The sequence below is a fragment of the Furipterus horrens genome, unplaced genomic scaffold, assembly GCF_987537825.1.
Source record: "Furipterus horrens unplaced genomic scaffold, mFurHor1.1.pri manual_scaffold_11, whole genome shotgun sequence".
Taxonomy (NCBI): domain Eukaryota; kingdom Metazoa; phylum Chordata; class Mammalia; order Chiroptera; family Furipteridae; genus Furipterus; species Furipterus horrens.
The window spans coordinates 20,295,415-20,303,750 of NW_028327181.1; the positions used below are offsets into that span (position 1 = coordinate 20,295,415).

Genomic DNA, 8,336 nt, shown 5'->3' on the forward strand with positions numbered 1-8,336 from the left:
CCAGGTGGCTAGGATCCCTCAGAGGGGAGCCCATGGCCAGGAAGTGTTGACAGGGCAGTCATTATCAGCCTGGGAGCTGGGCACAGGCTCTGGGGCTGGAGGACACACCCTGGCCCTCCTCTTGGCCTCATGATGATCACCAGCTTGCAGGGACCGTGTCAACAGCGTGGACTTGTCATGGGGCACTCCTACAACACTCTGCAGAGGCGGCTGCTGTATCGCCCAACAGCAAACGGAGGCTCTGTTTCACACCAGGCCCCTGAGGGGACACAGCCCAGGGCCTGCCCCTGTGGATCCTGGCCCATGTCCACCGTCAGCAGGGCAGTGGGCACCACACCGTGTTCTCTGTGAATCTGGAGGTGAGAACAGCCGGCTGGACGGGGGCGTTTCACATGCATAAGCAGGATCCTGGAACTGGTGGGTGTTTGCAGGCGCTGCTTTAGTTAGCACGAAGAAGATTTGAGATTGAGGTGCGGAGCCTGCGGCTGAGCAGTGCTGGGCGGAGGGGGGCTGGGAAGGAGGGTCTTGGAGAAGAAACTGAGAGGCTTGGACCGTGGGGGCTGTGCTGCCCAGTAGGATCTTCAGAGGGCCCCACATCAGCCTGACAGTGACATGGGTCAAGGTCCGGGGTGCTTGGCTTGCATGTTTGGTTCTGAAGCATCTGACTGGATGACTTGGTGCCACTAGGGGACAATCCTCACCACAAAGACACACCATCACTGATCTCCCACCCCACCTGGCAGCAGAACTATAGATGCCTGGTTGATCCCGTGCCTCTGGACCCCGGGAAGCCCCCCTCTCTGAATTGGATGACACCCTTGGCCTGCACCTCCACGCTCAGCTCCCTCACGCTATCCCAGTGGCCCCAGCGGGTGCCGATAACTGGAGGCACTGGCTTGGTGAGTGTTTTTGGAAAATGGGCAGTCGAGGCAGGGAGGGCCTGACCTGCATGCCCAGCAGGGTCGTCTGGCTGGTGGCGTGTGCGCCTTGCTCCTGCAACCCGGGTCCTTGCCCCCCCCCCCCCCGCCCGTGTAGCCCTTCTTGCCTGGTGTCCCCCTCCTCCTCGCTTGCCCGCCTGCCTCAGGGTGCGAAATTTCACAGTGGTGCTCTCCTTGCCAGCTTGTGTCTCACGTTGGGGATGTTTCCATTTTTATAGCAGAAAGCAACATATTCCAAGTGCCTCAGCCATAGCCGGAGCACAGTGGCCCCTGGGGAGCTGCTGCCACATCACATGCTTTGGAGGGAGCGGCTGCTCTGCCAGCTACGGCCCTAATTGCTGCCACTCAGAGAGCCGGCTCTCGCCTAGGGCGGTGTGCAGTGACTGAGCTCGGGCGGCAGGAGCAGCGAGGAAGGGGGTCTGGGGCAGGGGCTGCTGGGACTCAGCCAGCGTCCACATATGAGGGCAGCACCGCGCCCAGAGACCTGGTGGAGCTGGGGCCAGGGCTTAGCCTCTGGGCCCGGAGTCAGGTGGGGAGTCTGCTGGCTCTAGGCTGAGTGGGTGTTAGCCTAGTGCGTTGGGACCCCGGCACCACTCCGGTCAGCCTTGAAGCCGTGGCAGCCCATCCCACGACTGCTTCGAGAAGTGACTGAGGTGGCTCATGGCATGGCGACTCTGCTCCCAATGCCTTTACCTGACTTAATTCTGTTCCCAAGCCTCACCTGCAGACTCTGTCTTTGTTTCCAGGAGTGGGAGAAACATGGTGTCCTCCATCACCTCCCAGCCTTGCTCGGGGCTGAGCTGTAACGGGCTGGCTGGGTAGACTCTGAGCCTGGAGTCACCGAGCTGTGCCTCAGGGGCTGCTGTTGAGTTTCTGGCCCAGGGCTCGCTGTGCTCAGCAGCACTAGGGGCCTCAGACCCTTGGCACTGCTGGGCATGGCCACCCCAGCACGGGCTGGGCCTGTGCACAGACACTGCTCCTGAGCTCGTGCGTCCTCAGCCAGCACATGCCCAGGTGCCAGGCCTCTCTGCATCTCCTGCACCTCGGGTTGGGAGCACCCAGCTGTGCCAAGTGGAAGGACTTGACCAACCATGCCAGCACCTAAGATTAGATTTGAATCCCTGACTCAGATTTTAAATCTTGGCCCCATGGGCTCGCTGCTTCCTAAGGGAACCCCCTCAGGTGCAGGGAGAGCCCGAAGGATGGCAGCACAAGGAGAGACCAAGGCTAGAGGCCTAGGGAGGGTGGAGGAATACGGCCTCCTCTCCCACATGGAGATTATGCCTTAGTTAATGAGGGGAAACTGAGGCTTGGGAGTTGGAGGCCTTGACCAAGGCACCAAGAGTTGCTGTGGGTCCTTAGCTAGGACCCCAACTCAATCCTCCAATGAGTGCTAGAAACCCTGGTGAGGTTCATGACCCACGGTTCATGGCAGGCTCATTCCCTGTGAAGATGACGGTGCCTGCAGGTGGGTTTAGTGATAGGAAATCCAGAAATGGCCTGCACATGATCCCGGCCAGTTACCAGAGCTAAGCCCAGGAAGAGCAGGTGCCGAGAGGAAGCTGAGGCTGGGAGGGCAGAGTGGCCTCAGGTGGTGCAGCCCCCATGAAGCGTGGCTGCTCCACGGACAGTAGGATTTGCACCCAGCTACCCCAGACCCAGCTCCATAGCTGTCATGGACTCCGAGGGACCTGGGACCAGCACTGCCCCTTTAGCCTTCAGCCCATGTGTACGGACACCCCTGCACCTGCCTCCCCACATGTCAGAGTTCACAGGTGCTACATAGGTAAGGCTGGTTCTGGCTGACTGAGCGCCTCCTGATGGGAGGGCCCCTGGGGTCAGCTGAAGCCAAGCAATCCTGAGTCCCCATCATGCCCTGCAAAGACAGAAGCCACAGAGCCAGGCTGGCCAGTCCTCTCCACACTGGCCCACAGCCCATGCCCACCCTGGGTCCTCCATGCCCCAATCAACCTGCTCCTACCTGGGGCCTGTGGATGCATCCTGGTGGTCAGCCCGGGACAGGGTAGAGGCATAACCCAGAATCTCACCCTGTTTCCCGGGGGACAGGACTCACTGGCACCCCCAGAGCGCCCCAGGCTCTGCATCCTTGAGCCTCTAGTGGTCTGCGATTTCTGTGATGACGTGACTTCCTGGTTGATAGCGCCCACTGTGCCGTGGCTGCCCCACCCTGCCTGTCACCATCACCGAGACAAATTCTCACCCCTGTCGAGCCCAGGATGAGAAGCCCCCACCTTAGGGAAATCAAGGCTGCGTAGTTTGTTAGTAATCACTCTACTCTCCTCAGCCTTCCATGTTCTTGGTCTCAGAGATGCCATCCAGGCCTTGCCATATGAATGTGCTAGAACAAGGGGTAGAAGGACTGACGTGACAGGGCTGTCGGGTCCTCCCAGTGCAATTGACTGTCCTGCCCAGGGTGAGGCTACAGTCACAGCATTCCAGGGCTCCACCATGGCTCCCCACCCCCTTGACAGGTACCCCCCACCCAGCAGAGTTTGGGGTGCCCTCCCACCACCCCAGTGCCCACTGGAATCTCTGCCATTCTAGAGGGCTGCTAGTCTGGGGAGGCCCAAGCAGCCCAAGCGGTATGGCGGAGGAGGAGCTAACCCAAAGGGATAAGTCTCACTCCCCCCCCACCCACCCCTATGCCTGGATGGTTGCCCTGGGCTGCCTGTTTGAAGCGTAGGTTTTATTATTATTCAGGTCTGGCAAAGCCAATGGTTCAGGAGACAATCGTCATTGAAAAGATAGTTGGATATTCACAGTTCCCGAGTGGAGGAGCGGCACATGGGGAAGGACCTGGCTCGGTCAGGAGGCAGTGGGGGAGGAGAACTGTGGGTGCCGCAGCCTTTCAGGTGGTTTGCCAGACTAGGAAGGGTAAGCAGGCTCAGGGGTGACTAGTTTGAATAATTTCAGGACTCTGGGGTGTAGGGGTTTCCCTGGTCATCTGGTAACTGGCCCTGGGTGACTAAGGCAGGTGGATAGTGGCTCTGAGTGTGAGAGCCCATAAAGGGGGTCGTTGGGGCAACTGGGGATTGGCTGGTTTGTATTTGAAAAGTGTGCTCACGGAAAGATGAGTTGTTTGCTGACCTTCCGGTGGGGCGGGGGGGGGGGGCTGAGGGCGGGGTCAGCATCAGAATGGAGAGAATGAAAGGCATCTGCTACAAAGGCTCAGGGGAAGGGGGTGGGGTGCCTAGCACGTGCTGAAGGCCCAGCACCCCGGCCCCGTAGGCCACAGAAGCCCAGGGCCCACTGAACCATCCAGGCCTGTCACTAGAGGCCCGGGGATCTGCCTGAGTGAGGGTGGGCAGTCTGGTCCCTCCAGGCTGCCTACTAGCCAGTCTTCACATGGTTTCTGGTTCTTGTGGCTTTTCATTAAAATTTTTGTGCAGGGAAATTTTCAGAGTAGGAGAAGGAGCCATGGTCTCTGTAGGAGACCTCCCTGGCATGGAGCATTCTCCGCTTCCTGCCACCTGTCTGTGTCCCCCAGGGAATGCCCCACCTGTTCCTTTAGCTGCTGTGTCCCGGAGCCCGGCACAAGTGAGGACCTGGGAGGCCCCTCAGGCTGGAGATCAGAGCTTGTCCTCCCTGCCTCGCCCTCAATACAGCTGCACAGAGCGCCTTCCCTGCTGCCGCTGAGGATTCATGGACGGCACTGCATTGCTTTGTCCCGTCTGAGGGCAACTGCCTTCCAGAAGGATGATGTGAACCCTGGGCATCACACATGACTGGTACCAGGTCTCGCTTTGATTGTCTAGTTTTTAAAATTATTATTACTTTTAATCCTCACTCTAGTATATGTTTATTGATTATAGAGAGAGAGGAAGGGAAGGAGGGAGGGGGAGAGAGAGAGAGAGACGGAGACAGAGACAAACATCGATTGGTTGCCTTCCATAAGCTCCCCAACTAGGGATAGAATGCACAGCAACTTAGGTATGTGCCCTGACTGGTGATCGAACCTGAAACCTTTTGGTGCATGGGACAATGCTCCAGCCAACTGAGCCACCTGGCCAGGGCTCATCCAGTTTTCTTATGGACCCTGTTTTATGCACTGTTCCTTTCATTTCCTTTCGTTTCCTCCTCCTCCTCCTTCTTATGACTAAAACAATCCATTTATTGAGTTAAAGATTCTATATTCAGGCCATTCACTCTGCAAGTGATCCTGCATAGCACACCTAGAGTGAAACAGAGGCCTATTTATATACTTTTTAAAAATTAATGGCATACTGACTTATAATGTTGAGGTATTGTTTTGTTTTTTTGTTTTTTGTTTTTTGGAGGGGAATATATTTTTTTAAATTGCAGTAAAATATATGTAACATAACATTTACCATTTTAACCGTTGAAAATATGCAGCTCAGTGGCAGTAAGCGCAGTCACATCCTTGTGCAGCTGTCACCACCACCCAGCTCCAGAATGTTTCCATCTCCCCAGACTGGAGCTCTGTCTGCATTAAACAGCAGCTCCCCATTCCCCTCCCCCGGTTCCTGCCAACCGCCATTCGATTCTCTGTCTCTACAAATCTGACTCCTCCAGTGTCGGGCCTTTTGTGACTAGCCTACTTTGTGCTTTTGCTGCCTGGCATTTTGGTTTTTTGTGTTCTGCAGCTGTGGACGATGAAGATGATAGATGTCTTGCTCTTAATTCTGAGAGCTCAGGTCTCAGTTTTCAAAAACACACCTCAGCCTCTGGTTCTCCGATTCTTGCTGCTTCCTAATGTGCAAAGCATGGAAGATCCATCTCAGTCAGCATCAGGATTGAGATGGAACCCCTGGGCCCTGTACCCCTCCACCCCATCCCCTTGGTGCCAGTACAAGTGGGTTTCTTGTGGTGTCACAAGGAAAGTGTTTCAGGAGACCCATGTATGGGAGGTTGTGGTGCGCTGAGATTTATTTGTGGTGCCAGATGCAAAATCAAAGGAGTGTTCGTGGGTTCCCAATGTTTTATCTCCGTCCACCCACTGTGGACAAAGTCCACCTTTGCCTTCATCTGGCCCAGAAATAGGATCAGTATCCAGAGATTCAATGCCATGTTAAAGCTTAGTCCCTTTCACGGCTGTGCTCTGGTTGGCTGGCACTGCTGTATTCGGTACCTAGGCTCTGTCTGGAGCCTGCTTGAAGTCCACGTGGCTATGGGCCGTGTGGCTGCTATGGAGAGAATGTGCAAATAAATGAGGTGAGTGTGTGTTACTGGGAGAGGGAGGAAGGGAGAGAGAACTCTTTGTTTGCTGGGATTATATTATCTTGGGCTTGGGAAGGACCAGGTGCTTTTTCAAAATAACCAATTAACTTTCCAGGCTTTCAAGGGCTTGCACTGGGCCTGCCCTCTCACCAATCCATTTCCTAGAGCTTTCAGGGTACTGTGTCCCCTTATCCAATTCAGTGCTTTTCCCAGGCTAGACTGAGAGGCCTCTGTGATCACCATCTTGGCTCCTACTGCACATGTGCTCATCTCCCCAGTAATCTGCAAGGATGGACCAGTGCTTCCCTGGGGTGTGTGAAGCTGTAACTTTCTGGTTAAGCAGACTTAGGCTCCCTAGTTGGTTATGCTTAATAATGTGTGATTTCCTTTGCTCTCTTCTACGCTAACACCCTGAGTAAATAGACCAAGAGCACTGACTCCACGGCTGTGCACTCTTGTGGGCCTGAGAGCACCTGGGTTCCGATGTGAACCCCCAAGGCTCAGGGAAGTGGTTCAGGACAGTATAGGTGGGGACTTCTTGGGCACTTAGGATGGCCTTGGGGCCACAGGGACTAGCTGGCTCTGGGACACTGGTCCTTTCCCAGGCCTGTTGCCACTTTACTCCATGGTCAGCCTTCCTAACTGGCTGGTTCCTAAGCTGGACCTGTGGCCTCAGCAGTGCTAGGCTTGTACCTCCAGGCCTCCTTCTAGGGAGAAATGGGGGATCCATATTCTGCTTCAGTTTGAAAAATTCCAGGGAAGTATCTTGATAGGTGTAGCCCAGGTCACATGACTCTCCCTCCACCCAATCACTGTGATGTGGCCAGCAGGAGGAGGTACTGTGGTTGGCCAAGCCTGGGCCATGATCTGTCCCTGTCCCTGGGGTGTCAGCCATCCCAACAGCACTGCCCCATGCAGAGCCATCAGCCATCCTTTGCAGAGGAGTTGAGCTCTGTGATGGGAGTTGCCAGCCTGGCCTTGTGGCTTCTACATGGCCTCATGGGGACTAAAACCCAGGTTCTGTGATTCCAGGTGGAAAAACCAAGTTCCAGAGCAGGAGCAGACTCACTGGAGTCACACAGCAAGCTGGTGGTACAACTGGGTATCCTTGCCAACACAGCACCACCTCTTCCAGGAGGCTTTCTGGGCTTAGTTGAACCACATCTGGGGTAGTCACCACCAGATGCCATGCTCCAATGGGGAGACAGGGCTCCTCTTATGCACCTGTCCCCAGGTTCCACTATAGCACAGGTGTTGGGTGCACAATTACTGAATTCAGTCAGCTTCCCTGGGTAAGCTGCGAGCCCATGCTTAGGAGGTTTGTGGAGTTAACAGTTGTGCATGCTGGCCCCATTCCGTCCCCTGTTTGTCATCCTCTCATTGGCCCTCTCTGCCAGGTCTCTAAGTCTGATCTCTCAGTGCAGTGACCCCTTCTCTACCTTTCTCCCTAGGTTCTGGATCACCAAGAGGTCCCAGATATGCTTCTTCAGCTGGAATGCACCTGCCCTCGCCTTTGCCCTTCAGTGAGCAGGCCAGGTGCCCTGAGACACTGCATGGAGCCTACAGGGGGGCCGGCAGAACAGGGCCCGGTGCAGTGCCTGCTGCCGCTGGGGGCCCTGCGCCACTCATTACAGAAAACCCTGCATCTATTTTATAAATTATGAACATGTGTACGTGTTTATGGTGCCCTGGTGTGATTCTGTCATGTATGGTGATGAGTCCAGGGGGCCATGTGAGAACGACAGGCCTTATAAATGGAAAACCCCCGAATGAAACTCGGCTACTGAGATTTACAGTGATTCTTAAATATTGAAGATTAATTTTTTTTGAAAACACCTATAAAACAACAGATTTATACCCAAAACATCACCATACACTGTGGCAGGAAGGGATTAGAGTCAATTTATTCATGTATTAGTCAAAAACTCAATTTCATATATTGTGCAGAAAAATTAAGACCCTTCCTACTTTTTATAACAAATTATACATTCTCTCTCTATAAAGATAAATAATTGATAGCATTACAAATACTTAATCTAGAAAATATTTATTAGGAACAGACAACTCATTTTTACATGTTTTGCTGAGGACAATATTGTACACTTTAAAAATTAATGACAACTCTTTGCAAGAAGAAAATGTCTACATCCTAATTCTTTTGTTTAGCATCCCCTCTTAGCCAAGACAACACAGCTGAGA

At 54.2% G+C, this 8,336-nt stretch overlaps 1 long non-coding RNA gene across 2 annotated transcripts; it reads left to right on the forward strand.

The window, feature by feature from the left end:
* Positions 1–238: 238 nt before the first annotated feature.
* On the forward strand, positions 239–8,014 carry LOC149997209 (uncharacterized). Of its 2 annotated transcripts, XR_016514274.1 has the most exons (4): positions 239–359; positions 688–899; positions 4,565–4,694; positions 7,589–8,014. It is a non-coding gene; the product is annotated as an uncharacterized LOC149997209 (long non-coding RNA). The 2 variants fall into 2 exon arrangements; XR_016514273.1 differs by lacking the exon at positions 4,565–4,694.
* The last annotated feature ends 322 nt before the right edge of the window (positions 8,015–8,336 follow it).